General features: G+C 37.2%; 1 protein-coding gene across 5 annotated transcripts in view; it reads left to right on the forward strand.

Annotated features, from left to right (window-relative positions):
• The window catches only part of LOC121307046 (spermatid perinuclear RNA-binding protein-like), an 84,676-nt gene that overhangs the window by 11,747 nt on the left and 46,003 nt on the right, over positions 1-26,926 (forward strand). For all 5 annotated transcript variants that reach the window (XM_041239127.1, XM_041239129.1, XM_041239130.1 and 2 more), the window contains exon 2: positions 20,249-20,329. The gene's annotated coding sequence lies outside the window, so the exon portion shown is untranslated. The remainder of the gene's footprint in view (positions 1-20,248; positions 20,330-26,926) is intronic.

Here is a 26,926-nt window from a genome sequence, read left to right on the forward strand (position 1 = left end):
TTTGCTTACTATACCAGAATCTAAATCATTAATGTAGATTAGGAATAGCAGAGGACCTAATACTGATCCCTGTGGTACACCACTGGTTACCACACTCCATTCTGAGGTTTTTCCTCTAATCAGTACTTTCTTACACACATGTGTTTCCTTGAATCCCAACTGCGTTCAGTTTGAGAATTTATCTTTTGTGTGGGACTTTGTCAAAAGCTTTCTGGAAATCTAAATAAACCATGTCATATGCTTTGCGATTATCCATTATCGATGTTGCATCCTCAAAAAAAAATCAAGCAAGTTAGTTAGACACGATCTCCCTTTCCTAAAACCATGTTGACTGTCTCCCAGGACCCTGTTACCATATAGGTAATTTTCCATTTTGGATCTTATTATAGTTTCCATAAGTTTGCATATAATAGAAGTCAGGCTTATTGGTCTGTAGTTACCTGGTTCAGTTTTGTTTCCCTTTTTGTGGATCGGTATTACGTTTGCAATTTTCCAGTCTGTCGGTACCACCCCTGTGTCAAGAGACTGCTGCATGATCTTGGTTAGCGGTTTGTAAATTACTTCTTTCATTTCTTTGAGTACTACTGGGAGGATCTCATCCGGCCCAGGGGATTTGTTTATTTTAAGAGCTCCTAGTCCCTTTAACACTTCTGCCTCAGTTATGCTAAAGTTATTTAAAACTGGATAGGAACTGGATGACATGTGGGGCATGTTGTCAGTATCTTCCTTTGTAAAAACTTGTGAAAAGTAATCATTTAATATATTTGCTATTTTTTTTTCTTCATCTATGATTTTGCCATTTGTATCTCTTAAACATTTAATCTCCTCTTTGAATGTTCGCTTGCTGTTGTAATATTGGAAAAACATTTTGGAATTGGTTTTAGCTCCCTTAGCAATGTTCATTTCTATTTCTCTCTTGGCCTTTCTAACTTCCTTTTTGACTTGCGTTTGCAGTTCTGTGTACTCTTTCTGCGTACTTTCTTTTTGGTCCTTTTTTAATGCTCTGTAAAGTGCCTTTTTTCGCTGAATATTTTTTTTTAATTGATCTATTAAACCATTTTGGCAATTTAGTTTTACATTTAGATTTGTCTACTTTAGGGATGTAATTGTTTTGCGCCTCTAGTACTACATTTTTGAAGAACAACCATCCTTCTTCTGTGGGTGTTTTCTCTATTTTACTCCAATCTACTTCTGTTAGTCTCTGTTTCATACCTTCATAGTTTGCTTTTCTAAAATTGTAAACCTTAGCTTTAGTCATTACTTTTGGGGTTTTAAAAAACACTTCAAATGAGACCATGTTGTGGTCTGAGTTTGCCAGTGGTTCTCTGACCTCTGTTTTAGTTATTCTATCTTCGTTATTTGAAAAGACTAAATCAAGGCATGCCTCCCCTCTAGTCGGTGCATTGACAAATTGTGTTAGGAAGCAGTCATTTGTCATTTCCACCATTTCTATTTCATCCTTCGTGCTACCCACTGGGTTTTCCCATTTTATTTGGGGGAAGTTGAAATCCCCCATTAGTATGGCTTCTCCTTTGCTACACGCATTTCTAATGTCATTGTATAACAGATTATTGTGCTCACCGTCTGAATCTGGCGGTCTATAGCATGCTGCTATTATTATGCCCTTCGAATTTTTGTCCGTTATTCTGACCCATATTGATTCGGTTTTATTTTCTTTGTCCAGGTTTAACACCTGGGCTTCAAGACTGTTTCTTATGTATAGCGCTACCCCTCCTACTCTTCTGTCCTGCCTGTCTTTCCTATACAGTGTATACCTACAAATATTATATTCGTCCCCATCACCCTCAGACAACCACTTTTCTGTAGCACCTATCACATCATAGTTACCTGTTAGTGCAGTAGCTTCAAGTTCTAGAATTTTGTTTCTGATACTTCTAGCATTTAGATAAATACATTTAATGGATGTCTTACCTGAGTTGTTGTTCTTGTTTTGATGCGGTCTCCCTTCTGTTTTTTTGTTGATTTCTCCCCCCTTCCTTTCTGGTTTAAATGCTTCTGAACCTGCTCGAGGATCTTTTCTCCAAGTAGTGTTTGGCATGATTAACACAAACCATTATTCTTTTGTCTTGAATAATATTTTTGCTTCTTGTAAACAGTTTCTCATAGTACTATTGATTTCACTGTTAAAGAATAAGGGGTATGTAAATCACATTAAATATGTTCAGGAAAGAGACTATTGAATCATGTCTTTTAACAACATAAATGAACATTGAGAAAAGGACACTGTAATCGGCATGTCTAAGTAATAAACTATGTGGAATGCAGTAATAAATAAAACTGCCTATGTTGCAGCTTCTGCAGTATAGCTTTATATCCCATTAGAAACCAGGGTTTCCTATACAAACGCTGCCTACTTCAATAATTGAATGTATGCCTGTTGTTTCTGCATATACTGTTGCAGCAGCACCTTGCATTAATAGCATGTTTCTTTGTATTTGCCAGGAAGTATTAACTGTAATAAAGTTATACACTAATCGCTATATGAACAGTAATGTAATTGACTTAAGTAAAACTGTACAAGTCGGCTAAAACTACACTGGGCAGCCCACAGTATGTTAATATGTAATGCTGCTTTTAAAATATCAGTTCTCACAAATTTATTTTCATGCTAATGTATTCGGGTCAAATGTGATGCCTTCCTGTTTTCTTTTATTCCCAAGATAAATGACTGCTACTGTTTGGCCCAGTTGTTGTCTTCGTTATAACATAAATCACACCCAAGTTCAGAGCCACTACCAGGTTTCTATTTTCTCTATGTTAGGGAGTTACCATCTCGTTCAGGGGGTGCGAAATTTAAAGTGTGTAATTCATGTCAAACTTATTAAATAGAAAGCTAATGCCTTTAACACATGGGCTGTGCTGTGCTCATGGTGTAAAACCTTGTTATGGATGATTTATGAGTGGGCTGTTTACCAGTTTCTTCCAATAACATACTGTGCTAATGTTAGAATATGTATGTTTTGTCCTGCTGGGACAGTGTCCTTTTTCTAAAGGCTGTTTTTAACCCTGTTTGGAAACGGTAAATCACAAGTGTACTATTATAATCCTACTTCTGATGGTTTTTAGGCCAAGGTGAATGCATGTATAGCAGGTGAGATCAGGAACCTCAAACAGCAGGCTGCTGTCAGTAGAGATTTGGTTCTGTATTTTATTTTTTTAGGGGCAGTTCAGGGTCACTATTCCTTCTCGCTGATATTTTTAGTTCATTTTCAGCACATCGCTAATTAACCCCTTCGCTCATCCAATCATTTGTTGTTAATGTTTCGGGACCAAACAACAACAACAGTACAATGTCATTAATCTGCCTTTGTGCAAATGGACAGTTTGGATTTACCGTGATTGATTTATTATAGGACCAATCTGCAGCAGACACTTCTTGATACACAGGGGAGATATCAGAAATAAGCAGTTCCAGAGGTTAAGGGCAGAACAAGACAGCATCTAATAAAGCGTATTGGCCCACTGTTTACTTTAATGCTAATTTAAAGCAGGTCTTTCCTCTGCTGGTTGAGAGTGCTAGTCAACTGTGAAAATTATGAGTTGCCTCCAGGCTGAATGAGAACGACCCTGTTGTTGGCCGCTATTTACCAGCGGTTGTCAATTTCCCCGGCAACATTGTATACTGGCCTGATGCCAGCTCGCTAGTGGCAAATTCAAGACCTTGACAAGCTCTCAGTGGTTGACAGAGCTTAGTGCAGTATTAAAACGGAAGACTATGAGATTCAGTGGGCAGCTTCTTTTTTTTTTTTTTTTTTGTGTGCAGAACCACCTTTTGAAAAATAACTAGGAAATATTAAAAATGCCCTGGTTCTAAATCTAATGTAAATGTCCTTAATGCATGAGCTTGAATAATATTCATAAGCACATTATTTAAATAATATCTCCTTCATTGCAGGCTGAATGTCATATTCCCAATCCCATTAAGTGAAGATGCTTTTTTAATAAGTGGCCTTAGGTGAGGTTTGTAGAGAGCTATTACAAGCACAACAAACCTTACACAGCTACACTGCAGTATAGCTGCTTCTATAATTAAAACGAAGAGGGGTGCGGTTGCTGTTCTAACAACATCTTGAGATTTTTGTGACCAAGACTGTGTAAGTGCTGTGTGTTTTGGCTACCTGCAGTAGTTCTATTTGTTTTAAATGCTTATATGGCATTGGTGGTACACTGTATGGACATATCGCTCTGTGGTTTCATTGCCTGGTGATTAGTAAGTTTTGCATTTGGTGAGACGATTGTGATGAAATGAATTAAACGGATCACACCTTTTGCAATCAGCAGTTGCATATTAAACCCCTCCTCTTCTCGACTGGATTACCTACATAGCAGGTTCTCGGCTTTTATTTCAGAACCTGGCTCTTTACAGAAAATAGCAGTAGCATTAAGCTAATGTTTAAAAATCAAATGCTTACAAAAATAAATGTTCTATGACTTTAAATGTCCCCATTTGAAATTCTAACCGTTAATTATGACAAAAGACAATGCACAGTATTGCGTGATCTGTGGAGCAGTCAGTCCGAGTGTATTTTTGTCCATGGTGAGGAATGTCTCTGTACATGCAGTCAGGGCATCGTTCTCATTGGAGTACTTATGAATTTTAGTCTTTGACCGCTTATCTTGTGGGTCAAGATGCACTAGAAATACATTACAAAAACAACAAACAAAAAAAACACCTTTTTATTTTCACCTAGAAACCAATCCTTTATACGCTCATAAATACTGTCACAAGGGGAATACTGATCTTGGGATTCGGTTTGGCATTATTTACAGACCTTTTTATGGGAAAACAGTGTTCTGGAATTCAGTTATCCTGTCAGTTTGTCTGTCTAGCGCTGTATGTGAAATGGAAATGAGCTGCCTTTGAATTGCCAATGTTTGCTGTTCATCATCCACTATTGAAAATGCACTAGTGCTGAATTTAGAAACACTAAAAGAAACCTAAATTCAAGGACAAATGTTTGGACTTGAAGTTTATTTCAGTGTCATGAAACGTTTGGCATTGTAAGTTTCTTTTTACTATTTCTAAGTTCTGTAATGCTTATTTATCCAATTGAAGAGTTTGTTACTATTTTCTAAGTTGCCCTACTGTAAACAAATCCTGCAGTTATACAGAAAATACGTTTTTCCTGCTGTCACAACTTGATATAAACCGATTAATTTTGGCTACAGTAATTTTTACTTATTCAAGAGTAAAGATGGTAAAAGTTTGCATTTTGAGGTGTCAAAATCTGCCTGTGGGATTGGGCTGAACAACTCTCAACAGTCTGAACAGTTGTCATTTACATTCAGTGCCATTCAGTAATGGATGCAGAACTTCTCGAAAGAATTAGATTCTTTTTTTATTACAGATTTGTACTGACTTCCTCATTTATTGTCTGCATTGTTACGGTACACCTGCCTACAAAGGATCAGTAATGTTCTTAGTTAACTTTTTTTTTATGAACTTCTTAGCTGAACTGCAATTAATCGCACACACACACTGTAGAATACAAGAGACAAAGCATGCTAAGCACTGGTGACAGGGGCTTCATTAGAATTATATTGAAGCTTAACGATTCAGTGCCAGACAATGATTCAGTTCCATTACCTACAGGAATAACTGGTAGTCGTGGTAACAGAACATGATCTTTTACAGTAGGTGTCTAAATTGTTTGAGGTTCAAGCAGCTGTTTTTATTCTTGCTAAAAATCCATTTGCTTAATAATAATAATAATAATAATAATAATAATAATAATAATAATAATAATAATAAAAATTTTTAAATCAACCACAATTGTTTTTTAGCCAGGTTAAAACTTTTTTTAAAACAACCATCTGTGGTCCACATAATACCTTTCTGTTTGGGTATTACTGGAATGCCCTAATCTGGATAAGCACTGCAGAGTGGTCTTGGTTTGTTTTAGTTTAGTTTTTTTTTTTTAGTATATATATACAAAAAGAGACTTCCATTAAATTAATTGTTATTTTAAATCTTTGTTTTTGTGTGGGTCAGCTGTCTACACTTAGGATTTTCCAAATATGCTAGCAGATTGCAAGTGGAAAGATTTAAAGTAAATATTTTGGTCTGTGGTGCTGACAAAATGTATTAGATTTTACACAGTGTGGTATAGTTAGTGGAAGAGGTGAGGCCAGCTCTAGAGGTCAATACATGGTTTGTAAGATTTCATGGGGCAACAAAGTACTGTATACAAGACTCTTCACACTCAACGATAAAAAGGGGTCGGTCTTCTCGGACAGACTTAATTTGGGTCCACTGATCTCCATACAAAGTCAATGCTGAATGATCTCTTTGTTGTTGGGATGGGGTTCAAAAAGACTTGAGGGATAGATCATGAAGGTTAAATTTGCTTAGAACTTGAAATTACATTACAGCAGAAAGAAAATTGATGTCCTTTTAACAGAGCTTAAAACTTGTTAATTCAATTTCAGTGAAAACATGTAAATCGTACCTTCTATTTTTATTTTCTGTTCGGAAAACTACAGAGAAGGTGATGACCACAGTGGTTTAGGAGTTCTTGCAAGTACAATGTGGCATTTTATTGGTGTCGTTTGCACTTCTACATTTGGCTCCATCGTATTAACATCTATGGTCATCAATAGGTAATATGGTGACACATTACTAAACTAAAGTATCAAGAAGGTATCTTGAATACCCTAACTCTACCCTCTGAAACATGCCTCGCTTCGGTGCTCGTTTTCACAGGCACTCCCCCACTATAGCCGATAACTTCAAAAATGAGTGATGAGAGCTAATCTTTTAGCATTCTTCCTTCTTCCTAAAATCCTTTGAGGTACTTGCTTATGCGATATGTGAAGAATCTGAGAGATGGTGTAGTCTGTGAAAATGACCCTTGTGACAGGGTAGTGTCACGGCCCAGGCTGGCTACTAGCAGGAATTAGACGCAGAAAGCTTCAGTCTTAAAGCACTGTTGCGCACTTTATTAAACAAAAATAAAATAAACCAAACACAAAAAGTACAAAAAAAAAAAAATCAGTACAAAGATCTCAGTACAAACACTCCCCCCTCGCCACCGGAAACTCCTCTGGCACGCAAAGATTGCTTCATTTTATACATGTGGCCATTCCCCAATTGGCATCAGTTACGTAATTGGAGAATGGCCACACCTGTGATTGCTGGCAGGGACAGATTTAATCACATCCCTGCCAACTTTACATTGTCACACACACACACTAACTATACCAGCAGGGCCCTGCCACACAACCCTATTGCATGTTCTAATCAATTTGAAAAATGCCATTGAAAGTCACAATTAGAGCTAGTTTGCTGCCACTTAAAAGATGCAATTTGATACCCTCAGTTCTACAGTGGCAAATTAGGCCTTTTGCATTGCATCTCTTTCTTAATTTTTTTTTAACTCCATAAATTCATTTCCGGACAAAGTTGATTGTGAGTGAACCTGGAGCTATTGAGCTGTCTGTGCTTACATAAGTATTTCTGCATGTATTGTACAACTGGTGAAGCAGCACACATGTTTGTTCTGTAGATGCAGTTCCTTTTAAAAGTGAAAGTCTGTTGTGGTGCATGTAGCTGCTCTTGATACTGTACAGAATCTGTCTCATAACAGTTGCATCCTTGACCTGCCCCTGCTACTTCTCTCAAGATACTGTATACACATTGACATTTACTCTGGAACTTGTTTAAAGAAGAGGGGCACAAGACCGTGTTACTCTTAAGAATGAAGCCGGGATGCCTGAATATGGTTAAGTATACAGTACTTGGAGGTTACTTTAAACTCTTATCTATTTGGAGCAATCTATGCAAGTGTTTATAACGAATGGTGAGGTGTGGGGACCCTGGTGCTGATTGAAAGTTACAATGTCACATTTTAATCCTATTTTTTACTTTTTTCATTTCTAACACTGGGCTATTTGCAACCGCATTAAGTAGACTGCTTCGAAGATATGAAAATATTGCATAAGAACAGTTTTTAAAATGAATACAGTATCCATTTCTAGTTTTCATTTTGGCTTTTTCACAACCTGATTTCAGTTTCACAGATTTCCCTAAAACACAGTGGAACAGTTTCTGCTTATTAAAGGATCCAAGCTATTTATATATTATTCTGTATCCCTTGGATCATTGCTTTTATTGTCAAAACAGGATTGCCTGGTATTCTGTCTGTCCTTCATCTTTGACTTTGTGTTTCTAGCAAGAATTGACCCATGTTTACAGCCTTCAAATGACTGCAAAGGAAGCTTCTGCTTTTATTTAGACTGGGGACGTTGTCTTGATGTTAAACTTGAGTTTACAGCTGTAGGTCAAAAGCAGCTGAGATCCATTGATCTTGATACTGTATGTGACTTATGTGCTTGTTGGAACCTGGTTACCGCTTTGTTAGGTAGTAAGGCCTGACAGAGTGGTTTATCAGGAGATAACCTTGCCCTGGGGACAGTGGCATTATCAGGCACTTGTCTCAGATGAGTGCCTCTGAACTTCTTCAATGAGACATTATCTCCTGATAACATTTTCCTGGAATTGTTTTTTTTTTATAATGAATTATACAAAAGTGGTGCTTATATGATTAAGCAGTGATAGGGCACTACAATCACTGATCCACTGTGAGTCTTTTCATTGTCACTTAAAGTAGGAGGCTAGAAATTCCAAGTAGAAGGCAGGGGGGTATGGTGGTCCTCCCCCAGCGTGGATGCAGGGGGGTGTATGGGGGTCTTCCACCAGCATGGGTGTAGGGGGGGGGATCATCATCCAAAAAACATCTATCCAAAAATATCTTTGGGTGATATTTCAGAGGGGTTTAATGACCAGTGTGGGGGACTTGAAACCAAAAGTGTTTCACAAAAATTAGAAGAGTGGTCCCCAAGGTTCTTACAGCAATACTAACGTTTTAGAACCTGCATCCCCTACAGGGTAAAGGGTTGTCCTGAAGTTTGAGTAAAACACAACTTACCCCTCATCTGGCAAATTGCCAAAAGTGAGTTGGATGCTTCTGCTTCTCAAAAGCCTATTCATTACGAGTCTAATGAGGTGCTACACATGACGGTAGCATTTAAGATGGGGCAAGGTGATTTTTCTGGTCATGGTTTTTTTTTTTTTTTTTTTTTTTTTTTTTCACTTTAGGTTGACCTTTCCAGGTCACAGCTTGAAGGGGAAATAAAAAAAATAAAAAAAAATAAAAATAAAATCTAAGACGGTCAGGCAACGGCTCTGGTTGAGTTGGTGTGGAATGACCCATTTCAGACTCAAAAACGCACAATGTCACATTATAGAGACACCATAATACCAAGTGAAACCGAAGAGAAACATTTCTAAATTAGACACAAGTTAAGAAGCAGCATTAATTGGTAGTAAATTTGAATACAGAAAAGGCATTTTTCATGTTTTTTCATTTTTTCATGTTTCCGTTTTTTCTTTGCATTTATACCAAAATACCCCACAAAAAACAAGACCAATTTTCAGTTAAATTTTAAATTCATGGAACCACCAGTCCTTACATTTATTTTTAGTCTTCCAAGATTCTGAGTTTACATACTTTCGCATGATTCCGTTTCTCATTCACTACAGAGTCAGAGAATGCGCAAGTGCATAAATAAATAAATAAAAATGCTCTTGCCAGAACTGCGATTTCAAACACTGTTTATTTTACAGTTTTCGGGGGGGGCGTCTGGTTTTATAGTCTGAAGTTGCTCTGAAAGTGGTCTGACAGACTGCGCTGCCATTTACTCGGGCTTTGTTTTTAACTCGTGAAGAGAGGCTTGCAGTGAAACCCTTAGCATGAGAACGATGCATTATGCGGAAGCAGATTTCCTTTACTGTAACTGTATTTCAGATCAGGAAGAATACTTCTGCACTGTAGGAAGCAGTCGGTTGAAAACTGGATCCTTCAGGAGACACATTGCTGCTGTTATTGTTTTGTGATCTTCAGCATTCAAATATAACTACAACACAGGTTTGCTGGGTGTCATCTTTGTTGAACAAAATATTGTGTATTTTGCTATTTGCATGTTGTGCTTGGGATTTTTTTAAACCATTTTGATGGACATTGCAAGATACATTACAGTCAAATTCTAACCATAGCATTCAAATGAGCTGGCAGCCAACATGTTGTACATTTACACAAAAGCTGTAGCTTTCCCCACATGTGCTGTGGTACATTAGCACTATACAACAGCATACTAAAAACTAATTAACACATTTTAGACATATTAATCTAGCCTTCTCAGCCAAACTTGGTTTCCTGTATGTTGAGGCATGTTTTTGTCTTGACTTGTTGCAGTAATCCAGTTACAGCAGGAGGCTGGTATTTCAATGAGTGGTGTCTCTTCTGTGATAATGATAACTAGTTTCATTGAAATCTATGTTTTAGTTTTAGCTCTTGATGTTCAAGTCAAGGCATTTATCAGGTCATTAATCTGCCCCAAATAAGCAAACAGATTTGAGGTAATTTTCTGTAATTACCAAAAGATAATGTCTAGAAATTCTTTCTTCTTCATATATTCAATGAAAAGGTCTTGGTATTAAAATTGAGCCTGCAATTTGTAATATACATTGTACTGGAGCTTCATATAGCTTGATTTTAGTAATGCTTGAAATCTGAAAAGACATAGATCATATTGCTAAAGGAGTCTGTAATGAAACACTCAAGGTTAAATTTGCAAATGAGCTGAATTCTAGAATTGCAACAAGCATTCAAATGCTACAGTAACGTGGACACAATTGCCCCATTTACCCGTTAACAATAGCAATCTCTAAACTGAGCAGGAATTTCAGATTTTATTGTCTTTTCCATTCAATGGTCACAATGCCTGTTGAGCAGCACCCTGCTTTTACATTCCCTCGTCTTGACAGAGTATTTAGATTTGCTTGTATTTAGTCAAAACCATGAGAGCATAAGGAAGTTATGCTGTATGTTAAACCAGAGGTGCACAGCTTCCTTGTCTTCATTTTTTATTTGAAAAAATTGTATTAGTCATTTTGTAGTAAAGGTATCACACACCCTAGATAGAAAAACAAACAACTCAACCACCCTGCTACAGAAAGCATGTTCCCACAGTTGTGTGGTTCAACCAGTTCCTGATGTACCACTTGCATAACACCAGGCTTGGGAAGCAGGCTTAACTTGCTCATCTGGTCGAAATGTATTGACTGAAACTAATTAATTATAATTTGATAATGAATCCTCCTTTCAGCATTTCAAGTAAACCCTTAGGCAATTGAGACATTATAACTTCCTAAACAAGTGAGCAGTGTGGCCTTGAGAAGAAGCGTCAGAGCAGAGGTCTCATTTTTCATGAGAGTAAAGCTTTGAGATTCTGGGTGTTAGTGACAGCGCATTCACATTTCAGACAGTGAGACAAACTTTGAATTATTAACCACAGTCTCCAGGTAGAGGGGTGCTGTTTTTTAATTGTTTTAAGGCTAGGTTTATCATGCTGCTTCTGCAACAAAATAATTTCAAACAGCCTTCAACAGTAGTAAAAATCGTGAAATACAGTCTGAATGAGCCTGGCAGATTTGTTTCTTTGCTAATCATCTTGTCATCTTACTGAGGTGTGTGTTTTATTTTTTACACTTGCCGACAAATTAATAAAGCGATCCATGACTACTTATGTGGTAAAATTTAGATGCCATTCGGTTACAGCAGCTGCACGGGCCATTGAATATTTATTATGCAAAGGAGGATATTGAGGGGAATGCGATTCCTGATGGAGGGTGTTGAGTCACCTGCAATTAAATGCTCAAATACAGATTGCACAGGCTTAAAAATACTGTGCTTGCAGCATGTGTCATTGGTATAGTTGCCCGGGTGAAGCCAATACTATAAAACAGACAGTCAGGGTTCGATTTTAAGGCTTGTCCATTTGCCTGGGACAGTCATAAGAACATAAGAAGAACATAAGAAAGTTTACAAACGAGAGGAGGCCATTCGGCCCATCTTGCTCGTTTGGTTGTTAGTAGCTTATTGATCCCAAAATCTCATCAAGCAGCTTCTTGAAGGATCCCAGGGTGTCAGCTTCAACAACATTACTGGGGAGTTGATTCCAGACCCTCACAATTCTCTGTGTAAAAAAGTGTCTCCTATTTTCTGTTCTGAATGCCCCTTTTTCTAAACTCCATTTGTGACCCCTGGTCCTTGTTTCTTTTTTCAGGCTGAAAAAGTCCCTTGCGTCCACACTGTCAATACCTTTTAGAATTTTGAATGCTTGAATTAGGTCGCCACGTAGTCTTCTTTGTTCAAGACTGAACAGATTCAATTCTTTTAGCCTGTCTGCATATGACATGCCTTTTAAGCCCGGAATAATTCTGGTCGCTCTTCTTTGCACTCTTTCTAGAGCAGCAATATCTTTTTTATAGCGAGGTGACCAGAACTGCACACAATATTCAAGATGAGGTCTTACAAGTGCATTGTACAGTTTTAACATTACTTCCCTTGATTTAAATTCAACACTTTTCACAATGTATCCGAGTATCTTGTTAGCCTTTTTTATAGCTTCCCCACATTGCCTAGATGAAGACATTTCTGAGTCAACAAAAACTCCTAGGTCTTTTTCATAGATTCCTTCTCCAATTTCAATATCTCCCATATGATATTTATAATGTACATTTTTATTTCCTGCGTGCAGTACCTTACACTTTTCTCTATTAAATGTCATTTGCCATGTGTCTGCCCAGTTCTGAATCTTGTCTAGATCATTTTGAATGACCTTTGCTGCTGCAACAGTGTTTGCCACTCCTCCTACTTTTGTGTCGTCTGCAAATTTAACAAGTTTGCTTACTATACCAGAATCTAAATCATTAATGTAGATTAGGAATAGCAGAGGACCTAATACTGATCCCTGTGGTACACCGCTGGTTACCACACTCCATTCTGAGGTTTTTCCTCTAATCAGTACTTTCTGTTTTCTACATGTTAACCACTCCCTAATCCATGTACATGTGTTTCCTTGAATCCCAACTGCGTTCAGTTTGAGAATTAATCTTTTGTGCGGGACTTTGTCAAAAGCTTTCTGGAAATCTAAATAAACCATGTCATATGCTTTGCAATTATCCATTATCGATGTTGCATCCTCAAAAAAATCAAGCAAGTTAGTTAGGCACGATCTCCCTTTCCTAAAACCATGTTGACTGTCTCCCAGTACTCTGTTACCATATAGGTAATTTTCCATTTTGGCTCTTATTATAGTTTCCATAAGTTTGCATATAATAGAAGTCAGGCTTACTGGTCTGTAGTTACCTGGTTCAGTTTTGTTTCCCTTTTTGTGGATCGGTATTACGTTTGCAATTTTCCAGTCTGTCGGTACCACCCCTGTGTCAAGAGACTGCTGCATGATCTTGGTTAGCGGTTTGTAAATTACTTCTTTCATTTCTTTGAGTACTACTGGGAGGATCTCATCCGGCCCAGGGGATTTGTTTATTTTAAGAGCTCCTAGTCCCTTTAACACTTCTGCCTCAGTTATGCTAAAGTTATTTAAAACTGGATAGGAACTGGATGACATGTGGGGCATGTTGTCAGTATCTTCCTTTGTAAAAACTTGTGAAAAGTAATCATTTAACATATTTGCTATTTTTTTTTCTTCCTCTACGATTTTGCCATTTGTATCTCTTAAACATTTAATCTCCTCTTTGAATGTTCTCTTGCTGTTGTAATATTGGAAAAACATTTTGGAATTGGTTTTAGCTCCCTTAGCAATGTTCATTTCTATTTCTCTCTTGGCCTTTCTAACTTCCTTTTTGACTTGCATTTGCAGTTCTGTGTACTCTTTCTGTGTACTTTCTTTTTGGTCCTTTTTTAATGGACTCGTCCATTTGGACGGACGAGTGCTTCCAATGTGTTCAGTGGTCAGCAAGTGTTTCGTAAATATATTTTAATAGCACCTTGTGTAATGAAAGCTGACGCGTCCTGTTTTGGTGTGCCGGCATCTGCACTGTGGTGGTAGCTAAAGATCAAACAGCAGGGGGCAGAAATGCCTTGCCACCACCAACTTCAATCTGGTTGCCAAGGACAACAAAATCTACAGACATTCCTCACATTTTTTTTTCTTTTTTTTTTAACTAAACAATTGCTCATAAATTGAAGATCAAGACATTGCCTTAATCTCACAAAAAATGTATTTTTCCTTTTATTATCGTTGTTGTTATTACTTAAAAACAAGTCAAATAAAATATCTAGCGATTTATTATTTCTAAGACATAAACTCGCTCCCTGCAATACTTGTATAAAGGAAGGAGGTGGGGTGGGGTGGGTATAATACTTTTAAATAACGTAACAATTTTATTTAGTAATAATCCCAATGGAACCCTCGCTTTTCTAATCAATTAAAACATTATAATTCTTGTGTTTTTCTGCATTGCTCCTAAAATGTGAATATTATTTCATTGGTTGTACTGCACTTGCAATATTTATTTGGTGTACAAGAATATATAACAGCAAAACAAAATAAAAAAACTTATTTGTGTATTTCGACCCTGAATAACAAAGGAGGGAAACGAATCCCCTTAGTGTCATGAAATATATGGTAAATGCCAATGGACTTTTTCAAAGAATACTAAAGATTTTTATTTCAGAATTCACTTCAGAAGTAAACAAATTCTAGCTGCTGTAATATTAAAGTTACTGAAACCACTTGACCAAACTCGCTGATCCTTCCGCAGGGAACAAGAGAACACCACTTCTGCAATGTACATAGCAACAGACCTTTTGTATCTTGTCAGTGACATTGCAGTTTGTCAGCCGAGCACAGTGCTATTATGGGATGTAGAGCTGCGTCCTGCAGACGACCTGTACATTTAAGCTAGTGTTTTGGTTTGTCGTTGTGGGATGAATGGTAATAGGCCAGAGTGCTTTATATGTGATTGGCGTTCCTGAAAGTCAAGTGACATGAATACAAGTATTACTGTACAAGCTTCGTTGCCCCAAACCTGTTTCTTGGACCTTTGTTTCAGGGAAAGTAGTGGTAGTAATAAATAGGCCTGCGTACATACAATATAATTGCCTACAGGCTTTTACATTTTTAACTGCAGATTTAACAAAAATACACAAAGGGGGGGGGGGGGGGGGGGGGGGGGGGGGGACACGAACATGTTTGATGCACATTACTGTTTCTTTGTAGTCTCTTTGTAGTATTTATGAACCAAAATATTTAAAAATAAAAAGGTTTTGCTTGTCTTTTAATATTTGTAGTAGTATGCTAGTTTAATGGTAAATACTGTTTTCATGTTTGAAATGTTACAGGAATGCAATATAAATAATGAAATAAAATTTGTAAAAACGTCAGCTTGAAACCATAGATTTATAAAATGTAGCCCAGGTTTTACTGTAGCTTAAATACACTGTCAAGTGTCAAATTACAATGAAGTGGTGATTTACAATTGTATTATTAATGACAAAAAATAAATCTATATCAGAATCGGTATCTGCCATTTATTGATATGGAATATCAGTACTAGGAATCAGCCCCAGCAAACACAATCGGAGCATCCCGAGTTTAAAGGGCCTGCCACCTTAAGCTATGCAAGCTGTTTGGTTTGCAGTGCTGTTTTTTAGAAATAAACTTTCAAGTGCTACACAATGTAGTATAATACTGTACATTTGCATGTTAGTGCAGTTTATATGTACCATAATGTAATAAAAAGGCACTTTTGCCTATAAAAAACTATATGTTTTACTGCATCATCATTGACACTGGTGTTCCTTTTAAAATAAGCTGCTATCAGGAGATCTAACTGTTGATCATCCCTGTGAGACAGAGCACTCTCCATTGCTTTTGCCATTGCTTGACGTGAAGTGAAAGTTGCAGATATGCGGGAGCAACTTGGAAAATGGGCGATTCCAGCAATCCCGCGCTGAAATTCAAGCCCTGTATTTTGTGCCATGGACAAGCAGTGATCTGCCTTGCACATGTCCGTGGGACAATTAGAAAAAAACTGTTGAAAAAACATGTGGCTTGCAGGAGAAACGGGCAAGGAACAATTATATATGTTTATCTTACAGGCTATGCTATTACTGAGAGTCACTGATCAGAAGTTCAGTTATTATTGTGGAGCACGGCCTAGCTATATCATTATCTGTTCTTTTAGGATACTTTTCTAAATACTAATGTTACTTCTATAGGCCCAAGAGGATGCTTAGAAAACATTATTTTTATTAAAGATTTGATTAATGAGAGTCACATCACAGCCCTGCATTATTTTCTGTTACATTATTGAGAAGTAACTGGATTCCCATAGACTGTAGTAGACCAATGGCCAACGTATAATAAATCATAATTCTGAAGTTTGGTTTTCTTAGGTGCATTACAGCTGTCTGACAATTTGGAATCCTATGACACAGGTCAGTCCAAGCCTAACAAACACCGTCAATGATTATCCTACAACACAAGAAGAGTAACGTTGTATTAGAGGCCAGGGAACTTTGCCAGACTTCCTATCTTCTCTGCCTTGAATGGAATTTGCAGTCCTCTATCATCGGTGGGAGTAGGTGCCTGTTAGAAGTGCATGAATCCTTATGTAGCTGTACATAAGCTGTTACAGAGGGAGGCTGAAGAGAAAGAATGATGGGTTCCAGCAGCTAAACCAGCAACTGTACATCACTTCAAAACGGGACTGTGCTAAATATCACGATTTATAACCTTTTCCCTTAAAACATTTTGCACAGAATAAACCCTTGAAATATTCAAGCAAACTTAACAAATTATAGATGTATCCTTAACAAGGGCTCTAGCATTCTTTCTTTCTTGGCAAATCCCAATTGTGACCAGAGCACGGATTATTCACAGCAGTCTGAAATATAGGTGTCATTAGAAAGTGACCTTGGGTTCAAATAATTTTTAAATGCATAAGTTGGAAATTTCTCCCCCTCTGGTGTAAGCACAGTAATATCATGTCTTAAGTGTTTTTCACATTGGTGCAGAATGAAAGCAGGCTCCTGACCTGGCTGACATTGGTGTACATCGTTTGTGTGATTAGGATGTGTTGCACACAAAAAGCCTCTCTGAGGTGCAGACTGGTTTAGACAAGCCTACAGTCAGGAGGAAGAGGCACAAATTCTGCCAGGCGCATTGCGAATGTTTCAGGGATCCATGAGCCTCTTGAAAACTTGCATGCTTTTTCTTCAAAATAAGCACGGTGCATAAGTAACATAAAACGAGGCATATAATATAGAGGGATTGAGTGTCTCGATACATGCGATGGCCCTGATGGGCTGTTTGTATGATGCATAAGATCAAATGATCACTAAATGAGATACTGTAGTGTAGCGCCCCCCCTAGGTAGCCAAGGTGATTCCAAAAACACAGGCAAGGAGATAGCTATGGTTATCAGTATAAATTAAATTTAATTAAATGACCAATTAAGTAGGTTTAATGACTGTGCCAATTTGAAGCTAGTATAACTCCAAATAAATAACAGGTTATTTTAATTATCAAGAAAGGCAAGTGCATAAAGTGAGGGCGACACCACACCAAAACTGCTCATACTTTAGTACTCATTTCTACCCATAAATATATGTAACAGTATAAAAAGATAGAAATTTAGAAGACAATTCAATCAGGCTCAAAGTACTATGGCACTTTAGTGAGTTTAACACAAACACTTAAACTCCAAAAGATAATTATTTTAACATACACAATTCAAATACAAATAAAGCTTCATATACCTTTAAATAATATACTTCAAAAATAGCAGCCTTTGTTTTCTTCATAGAAACAATACAAACATCAATAAAGCACCACATAACTTCAAATACAACACTTCAAAGTAACAGCAAGTAGTGACTTTAATAAAAATGACAGACAAAGCACCATATAAACTCTAAATACTGAATTGTAAAGACTCCAGCAGACAGTTCCATCAGTGTAAATGTTGCTAAAATACGAGTTTGCAATAAGAGTTTAGTGTACACTGTACTAAATATATTATGGATAGACAACAAGCACGCAAATGAATAATAAGTGACGCTGGTTCTACAGCTTTAAAACGGCCGCTAATACAGAAGGGGATTTATCACAAAGTACTTGAAGGGATATTGCACATAGATCCAAACAAACTTCCAAGGTGTAAATATATTATTTTAACTGGAAACTGCAATAGTCAGAGAGAAGGTATTGCGATATTTCTTTCAATGTTTAAAAAAAAAAGTTTCCTTTTGTTTAGACTTGACCTATACAAAGCAGCTACCGCAATCTGAGAGCATGAGGATTAATTTACCAAACCACTCTAACTATTCAATACGAATAGCAAAAGCTTAACAGTAGCTCCTCAGCCAATTTCCAGTCATGCAAGTAATAAAGTTTCAGCAAACAATCCTACCAAATGGCAGTTCATCGACCCGTGCTCTCAGCTCTCAATTCAGAAACCCGGTAGCTCTGCTTTGTTTTACCTACACGTCTTTATATACACCTGAACCAATCAAAAATTAGCACTGCAGTTTCTGTGGACACTCGAACCTTTTGGGCGATTTAAAGGACAACACCAAATTATCAGTTTTAAAGCAGACTTAATAAATAACACAAAAAGATCAGTAAAATAAATGTATAAAAATCAAGACAAAAATGACACTAAAGAAATTAAATAAATCACATTTCACATTCATTACAGTAAGGATGTACTATAGGTATTCATGCCATCTAGTAAAACATACTTTATTCATTTGAAGAACCAGTTGGTCAGTTACAGTGAGCTAATTTGTGCTTTTGGTCTTGTATCGCAATACAAATGATGCATACATCTTATGATATGGTATATTGTATAAAGATAAATTGTTCTACCCCTATTCACTAACCATAAAAGCATTTTGAATATGCATATAGGGCATTGTGCACTAAAATAGAATGTGTTAAGTTGCAAGGACCTGCATAAATGACAAAAAAAAATTGTAAGTTTCCCCATCAGAAGGGTGAGTCTAGACTCCTGTCATCTAAATCAGACTTTAATGTGAATTTGACTTACTACCAGATTTATAGTATGTCATAAATCCCTTGGTGTTATATATATATATTATATATATATAATATATTAATATAATATATATATATATATGTAAATATCATCATCACGTTCCGATTTTGCCAGGTAAAACACCAAATAATGTTTTAAAATAATTAATATATATTAATAGTTGTGTTCGTCTTCACCGCTCACGAGTCAGCGGGGGGGTGGTAGCTGTGAGCTGAGCCTAAAAATAATTGGCTATTCTACATTGAGAGAAAAAATTAAAAAATAAATTGGCGACGTACTAAATTAAAAAATAAACAAATAAATAATTAATTAATTAATACTCCAAACACCAGATTAACATGACATGCTTTCTGCTGTAAAAGAATTGCCAACGAAAGAGCTTTTATGTGAAATAGATTTGCTAACAGGCAAAATTCATTTCAGCTGAGCCTTGACTAGCATTCCAAAATGTATAGTATTGTCATTGGGTAGGGTGATTTAATGTATTCATATAAAATCGTGTCCTAAAGATGTCAGTAACAACGGTATGGGTTTAGCCTGGCTGCTATCTTTGAACACTTTCAACTGCTTCTTGTCCACAAACAATAGGCCTCTGCTAACTACCTCTGTGGTAGCTCCTAAATCTGTTTAATTAATTACCATTAATTACGTCTGGGAGCAGATAGTTTTGTAAATACTTGTATGCATTTTAAAACCTGTACGATACATTGCTAGTTTCTGTCGTAAAAACTGTGAGATGTCTGAAGTAATTTCTAGTATGTGCAAAGAGTTATTCTTCTCGAAACCCCAGTTAGATTTTTGTAGGTTAGTTGCTCTGCATCTACTGCAGGATCTAACTGATGTTGTAGTAAACCCTCCTGTAATGGCACTGTAGGTCAAGCACAGCCAACTCCACTAACACATGCCTATAGTGACCAATGCTGTACAGTTTATTTCTATATTCATTCATTTTTTAGTTTTTCAGTCAGTTGAATTTAAAGCTTAATTTCATTTGCATGTTTTAGATTCAGTAGCTTAGCTTTAGAGCCGTTCTGGTGTTTAGTTTTTCATCTCTAACCACTGCATGCTATGAAATAGGAACAGTAGTAGGGCTACATTTCCTTTAGCAAGTTACCCGAGGGAAAGCACATGTCTGTGAAATACCTGAAAGCAATGCAACACACAGCTCCTTAAAGCAAAACTGTACTTGTAAGCTCTGTTTTAGATACAACTAATTGTATAATGTAATTATTTAAAAATGTGTGTTATGCGATTTTAAGGAAACATTAAAATACTTTTCGGTTTCTTTTCCTTTAGATCGCAAGTTCAGTCTATTTTGGAGGCCCTTAAAACCCAAAGAACGTGAAGGATCTAGAAGGACAGAAACAGAAAAGAAAGGTAAGGTGGATAACAAAGCCCCTAAAGACTTTGACTGCAGATTTATCACTGTGTAGGACTGTGTTGAAAAAAGAACAGCGAGTAAGCAGTTTATAAAGCTACATGCACATGCAGAAACAAGCCTTTTAAAAGCCAAGGATGTGGGGAACAAATGCAGAATCTTTTTATAAAGGCTAAATTGAAACAATATGCACCAAACTATGAACATATATATATGTATATTAAAAGGAACAATTGGCATACTTGGGTTAATGACTTAATTCCCTTGAATTTATTTTGTTACTGGCAGTGAAAACCTAACTCAAGTAGTTAAAAGCTAGTATATTTCTTGTATCGCAGCTCTTTTCTAGTCAGTGGCGCACCTTATTAATGCTGTTTTTTTTTAAGCAACAGTAACAAATGTAAAGTAAAGGAAATGGATGATTGACGTTTCTGCTGTGTGTAATAAATGCACCAGTGTAGAGACAATTCACTTGTAAATGTCACACAGTAGAGATAGAAGCTAGGGTTATGTGTCCTGCGAACACTGTATTTGTAGCTTACGGTAGTCAGGTTTGGGGTTATAGATGTCTTCCTTCAGCTGAGCGTGACTGTCTCTCAGATAAGATGACAGGGTCCTGGTGAATGTAAAAGATTGTGGAAGTGTATACTGTTCAGTTCCTCGTCTGAAGCAGACAGGGATGAACTAATGGGTCACGATATTGTATTGTGCAATTCTGTACAGCAGTTAGGAGCCCTGGGTTTCTCTCCGGGCCATTAGATAGCAAACTGCTTGTTCATTTCTGGTAACGTCCACTTTAGGGGATTGGGCAAGTATCTGTTATACATCCTGGAATTTTAAATTGAGCACATATATTCAAATCTGTTTTGCTTCCATCCTGCTCTACAATACTTTTTTGTTGCAGTTGAGAACATTGAGAAATCCTCTTTCTTGTTGCATTTTGAGGTTCTCTATTCAAGATTGTATTCTAGAGAAAATACTTTCAGATGGTATAACTAACTTTTATAATGCCATCTGTTTTTTGTTTTGGATTTTTTTCAACAACCAAAAAAGGGGGATCCTTATGTGCTGATGATTGTCTATGTCTGTCACACACTGATTGGTAAACATGGTAACTGCATTGATTATGTACCCAGTGTTCACCAATCTTTTATCACTCATTCCTAGCCTCCTATAGATGTTTCGGAGTGCGTGGTTTATAATTTGATAAACTCTTCAGACATTGGGTCTTTCACCTTATTAGCTTGAACTTCCATTCAAACTGTTGCTGCATCTTTGCCTCACTCTGGGATGTCTGTTAAGATATGTCATTCTTCCACCTACTTTTGCATTTGAGACTATTTTAGATAAGTTGCTCTTGTCACTAAAATGTTGTGCTTTTCAAAGTATTCACATTTTTGACTGGGTTTGCACTTTGTAACACTTGCATAGAGTTTGTAGTAGGTAATATTTCCATGTTTGTGTCTGTATCCATGCAGTGATTTACTCATTCAGTACAATGCAGTACAGCATGGTTACCCTCGGGGCCAGGGTCATATCTCCTCTCTCCCTGACTCGTGGATTCATTGTGTCATTAAGCTCTGGTTTCATAGCTCAAGAGGCAACGGTTTATAGGTCAGAGCCAGTGAGACAGCTTGTTAGTTCATTCTCTTATGCCAGGGTTTGATGTGCTTGTGGATTTTTTGCTAGTGGGGGAAGAATTTGAACCAGGATTGCTCCAGCAGTTCATATGCCTTTCCTGAGCCGGACATCTAGTGATGACACTTCAAAATCACAGAGGCCGCACAAAAAAACATGACCACCCCACAACACCTTAGCAGAATTAATTCTATAAACAGAATGCTTGAGTTGCATACACACTGTACTGTTGCTGGAATAGAATAGTTAGTGCTGGATCAAACACGGCTTGAAATGTATTCGGTGGCATAATTGTACTTTCTGTACATTAAATTCACTTATGTGGTTGTATCGAATTTTCACTTTATTACATAATTCTGTTCTCATATTATTGACCAAGTTGTACCACAAAGTTCATATTGCACCGTATGTGATATGCAGGCCTACAACTTGTCCAGCATTATAGTAGCATTAAACTGTTTGTTACCTATTCAGTTGTGAAGCTTTTCAGTGTTTACTTCCTTACAGTGAGTTTTTTCCTTTCACTAGCAAATTTGCACTTTGCCATCATTAATCCATTAAAATGATATTGAAATGCATTCGGATGAAGAAGAGAGCATGGAATTGGGCAGGATCTGGATACTAAGCGGGCACAAACATTGTATTGTGATGCAAGGATTTTGCCTCTCAATTGCTGACCCTCCCAAAAACTTTACACCTCTTCTCACAAGGTACACACCATTGTAGAAGTGAGTAATTAAGAGCTGTATAAAAGCATACACCTGTCATTGGCTTCAGGATGGCTGCTGTGGTACACTTCCTGATGCGCCGACTCTTGGCTCTTGTTGAGGAGGGCAAGACGAAGAACACCCTGCGTATTCAATTCCAAGGTCTGTTTGTTTGGGATGCCGGAGGATGTGGTGCTAATGCGTTATCATCTCACTCCACATCCTAGACCTAATAGCTGAATTGAGGGATGAGCTAGACCCCAGCGTTAATCTAGGGGCCGCTATCCCTGCAGATGTGAAAGTGCTGACTATAGTCACACATTTGTCAAACGGTTTCTGTTAACAGAGGGGGAAAAAAAAAGAAAAAAACATATACATGAATGCCGCCTTACGAACCTTCAAAGTCTTAGAGCTACCTTTGAATTCCTGGCCAGCGAACGAACCTTTTGAACACAGCCCTACTTAATTCTGATGCTTTTTATTTAACTGTATTCTGTGATATGCTGATTTACTGTTGAGAGTTACTTTAAGTTGGCTTTAAATAATCTGCAGACGTTGCTTTTTGCATCACTGAGATTTCCGATAATTTGTGTTCGGACAGTGTTCTCTGTTGAAATCGGAGCACTTTTGAGGTCATTGAGAAAGGACTGAAAGTTTAATTGAACATCTGTACATTTGAATTGATTTTTGTCAGTGAAAGGAAAGAACAAACAAGGTGGTTGCTGATGCAATCTAAATTGAAGCAGCAAGGATGTCCCTGGAGTTGTGCCTTATTCGATTTCATTACACATCAGCAGCCTTGGTCTCGCTTTACCTCCTGTCTACTGCGTTTTAAATTGATATACTTCTCAAATGTAATATGAAGCGTAGAAGGTTTATCTGTACGAACATTTTAGGAATATTCTAAAGACAGCAGCCTCTCATGGTAAGTTGGGGTTGATTCATTTTACAGACTATGTGTTTTTTTTTGTGCTGAGGTTTAAAAATGGCAGAATTGAGTTTAGTGTTTCAGAACAGTAATATTGCTTTTGTATTGTATTCAGTGTTTTATAAAATGGTGTGTTGAGCTAACCATACATGTTTTAAACAGCATAAATCTACTTTCTTTAAGCCTTCTGGATTGATCAGCTATTCGAGCTAGTTGAGTGTAAAGTACAGAGATCTAATTTTTCTGACAAAACAATATTTTAATTGGACTAAATATACTTAGCTGTTTATCATATCTTAATATCTGCAGTAGCAATTGTAGAATGCCAAAAAAGTATTGATGCTGCATTTTCTCTGATGGAGCTAATGCTAAAAATATCAGAAGACATGAGCAGATTTAAGGTCATTGTATGATCTTGGCTATGTGGTTACTTCCAGTTGCCTTGGGAGCATGATGACATGGAGCAAGCTACTGCACAATATACTGGTGTTGGTTTTTATTCACTGCAGTGCCCTTGAAAACCAATGACTTTGTCTGGCTGTGCTTGCAGCTTTCAAGGTAAAGTGGCTAGTTCTGTAGACCACCAGGCAACCGTACAGTCTGTACATTCTTCATTCCCTCCAATTTCTAGATATCTTGAGGCTTCTGACGTGTGTGAATTATATATGTATCAGATTACATTAAGGACAGCCAGTGCAGGCATCTTGTAGTGCACCGTTTTGCATTGACTGTCTGCTTTCAGAGTGCATATCTCTGCACAGCTGTTCCGGTCAGAATCCAGATTTAATGGACTAATCCAGCACATTTCCAATGAATTTCTGCATGGCAAACTGTCTGGGCTCTATTGTGGTTTGATGTCCCAGGATTAGTATAGCGATTTGCTGCTTCACATTTCAGATTGTTGTGCTGTTTGAAGGGGATCAGACAAGCAGTGCATAATAGGCACTACACAGTAGCTGCAATGGCTAGAAATATGTCTAAAATGTAGTAGTGTCCTTATTTAGGCAGGTGGTGAGTGAGTTGTTAGCCATTGTTTGATTTATAACTTGGTATGGGAAAAGTATTTCCTGGATTACTGTGCTCTGATTAGACGTGTACCACCCAAGTGCTACTGTGTTAGACCAGGAGGTGCTGTAGTGCACTGCTGTCATACAGTGCATGTGGAAATTAATTGTCATGCTGTCCTGTAATAAAATAAATAGAGGACTTTCTGTATTTTAGTGATGTCTTGTTCAGTTTTGTGGTGGGGAAATGTGAACTAAATCCATGTTTAGTCATTTAACTTTGCCCAGTATTGTACAGGAGCAAGTGTATGAACTTGATCACAGTCTGTTAACCACTATGGGGATCAGTTTTTACATGAAGACCTGCTCATCCAATACCACAAGTTGTTCACTATCAGATTATGTATTTAAGGAGCAAACCTGGTTTTGTGTTTACAGCTGCAGTTTGGGATGGATGTTACTAACATACCTGTTACCTTGTTGTGATGTTTGCTCCGAGTAGGTCTGGGTGTTTTCTCAAATAATAAGTTCTATTGATTATAAAGCTGGAGTTAGGTCTTCAAGCGGTTTTGAAATTGCAAGCTCAGACATGTTGCCAGAAGTGTCTCTCTCTTAGCTTGCCCTGTTCCTTTTAAATGGCATACACAACTGCATGCATGGCTACCATTAAACAAGCCTAAAGTATTTATAAGATTGCACAAATAGGCACATGTGCACATGGTTACAGTATATGCTGTTTTCCAATGCAAATTCTATCTGCTGATTTATACAGTAAAATATTTAAAATGCAGTGCAGTCTTTTAAATTCACTACTTTTCTAGTAACCGTAGGCAGGTGGGTCAGTCACACAGTGTGTGAATTGGACATTAGAAAATGAGTCATTAATATACCTATATACAGTAGATGCCGGTTATTAGCAACCCTGATAGACACCCTTTAGTTATTAACAGCATTTTCCCAGGAACCAATCCCGTCCGATAGACTTTAATGTTAATGGAATTCTGATATTAGCAACTGCACGCCGCTTATTGACAACTTTATTAGTGGTTGTCAGTGCTACAGAGTGCACTTGCTTAATTTATGCACATACTTCATGCAGCTTTTATAACACACTGACTTCGCAACTGCGTATTTCTGGCGGACTGAGGCAGAATCGTGGCTTTGTAAACTGGCTACAAAGTTGAACGCAAAATTGAGATTTACAGCGGGAGGTGGTACATTGTAAAAAGCAGACAGCGCTGGACAATTTCTTATTTTAAAATTGTGTTTAAAATTGATTGTAAGTACACCACATTTATTTTTTTTATTTTTGCTTTACTCATTGTAAGGACAGTTGTAGTACATTGTTCCTTTTTTTGTTTGTTTTACACATGCGTGAAGTAAACAGTTCTATATTGAGTTTTGTGTTTGTCATGTTCAAAAAATTAACATCTACTGTAAAAACCTTTTGTACAAGTCCATTTTCTAGGTAGTTTTAGGGGGTCCTAAAAAGGGAGGAGCGACTTATACACTGGTGTGACCTATAGGTGTTTTCCTATAATTGTTGTCTCAAAAAAGGGGGTTGGCTTATACACTGGTGGAACTTATACGCTGGTTTTTACGGTAAAACACATTTATTTCAGTGCCATATGTGTACAACTACAGTATATAGGCCTATATCGTTCCACATAAATACACTTAAAAACAGGGGCTTCTTGCTTATTGGCAACTTCCGGTTAATGACAACTTTTTTGCTGGTAACTGAGAGGTTGTTAATAAGCGGCATCTACTATACTGTAATTGTATGCAACCTGAATGAAAACTCAAACTGTTACAGAATAGTAATATATCCAGAAAATATTGCAATATTGGCAAAATAGCGACTTAATGATAATTGCATGTCTTTTTTTAAACTATCAAGACACAGATTCATGGTAATCTGGTCTTTGAGTCTGCAGCTGGTTGAGGGCCTTATTGACTGTATGTCTCCTTCATGCTTTATGTACCCTGCATGATGTAAGTCAGATTGTGAAAGTGCATGAAAAAAAGCATTGCTTTAATCACAACAGCATCCTGGCTCAAGGGGCTGCTTTACCTGGGTGTCTGTATAATCCTTATTTACACATAGAAGAAAATTATCATATTTAGACAACCGGTGTTTAATTGTGTTCAGAAATTGGTTTGAAACCTCAACGCCCCAAACTTGTTGTTTTTTTCTTTATTAGTTGTGTCCATCTCCCTGCTTTGTTTCATTAGCAGCAGTAATGGTTTCTCTGTAAAACCCCAGAGTGCGAATGAATGAATATGTAACGGTGTAATTAATACATCACCACCTGAAAT

The sequence above is a fragment of the Polyodon spathula genome, chromosome 52 (genome assembly GCF_017654505.1).
Source record: "Polyodon spathula isolate WHYD16114869_AA chromosome 52, ASM1765450v1, whole genome shotgun sequence".
NCBI lineage: Eukaryota > Metazoa > Chordata > Actinopteri > Acipenseriformes > Polyodontidae > Polyodon > Polyodon spathula.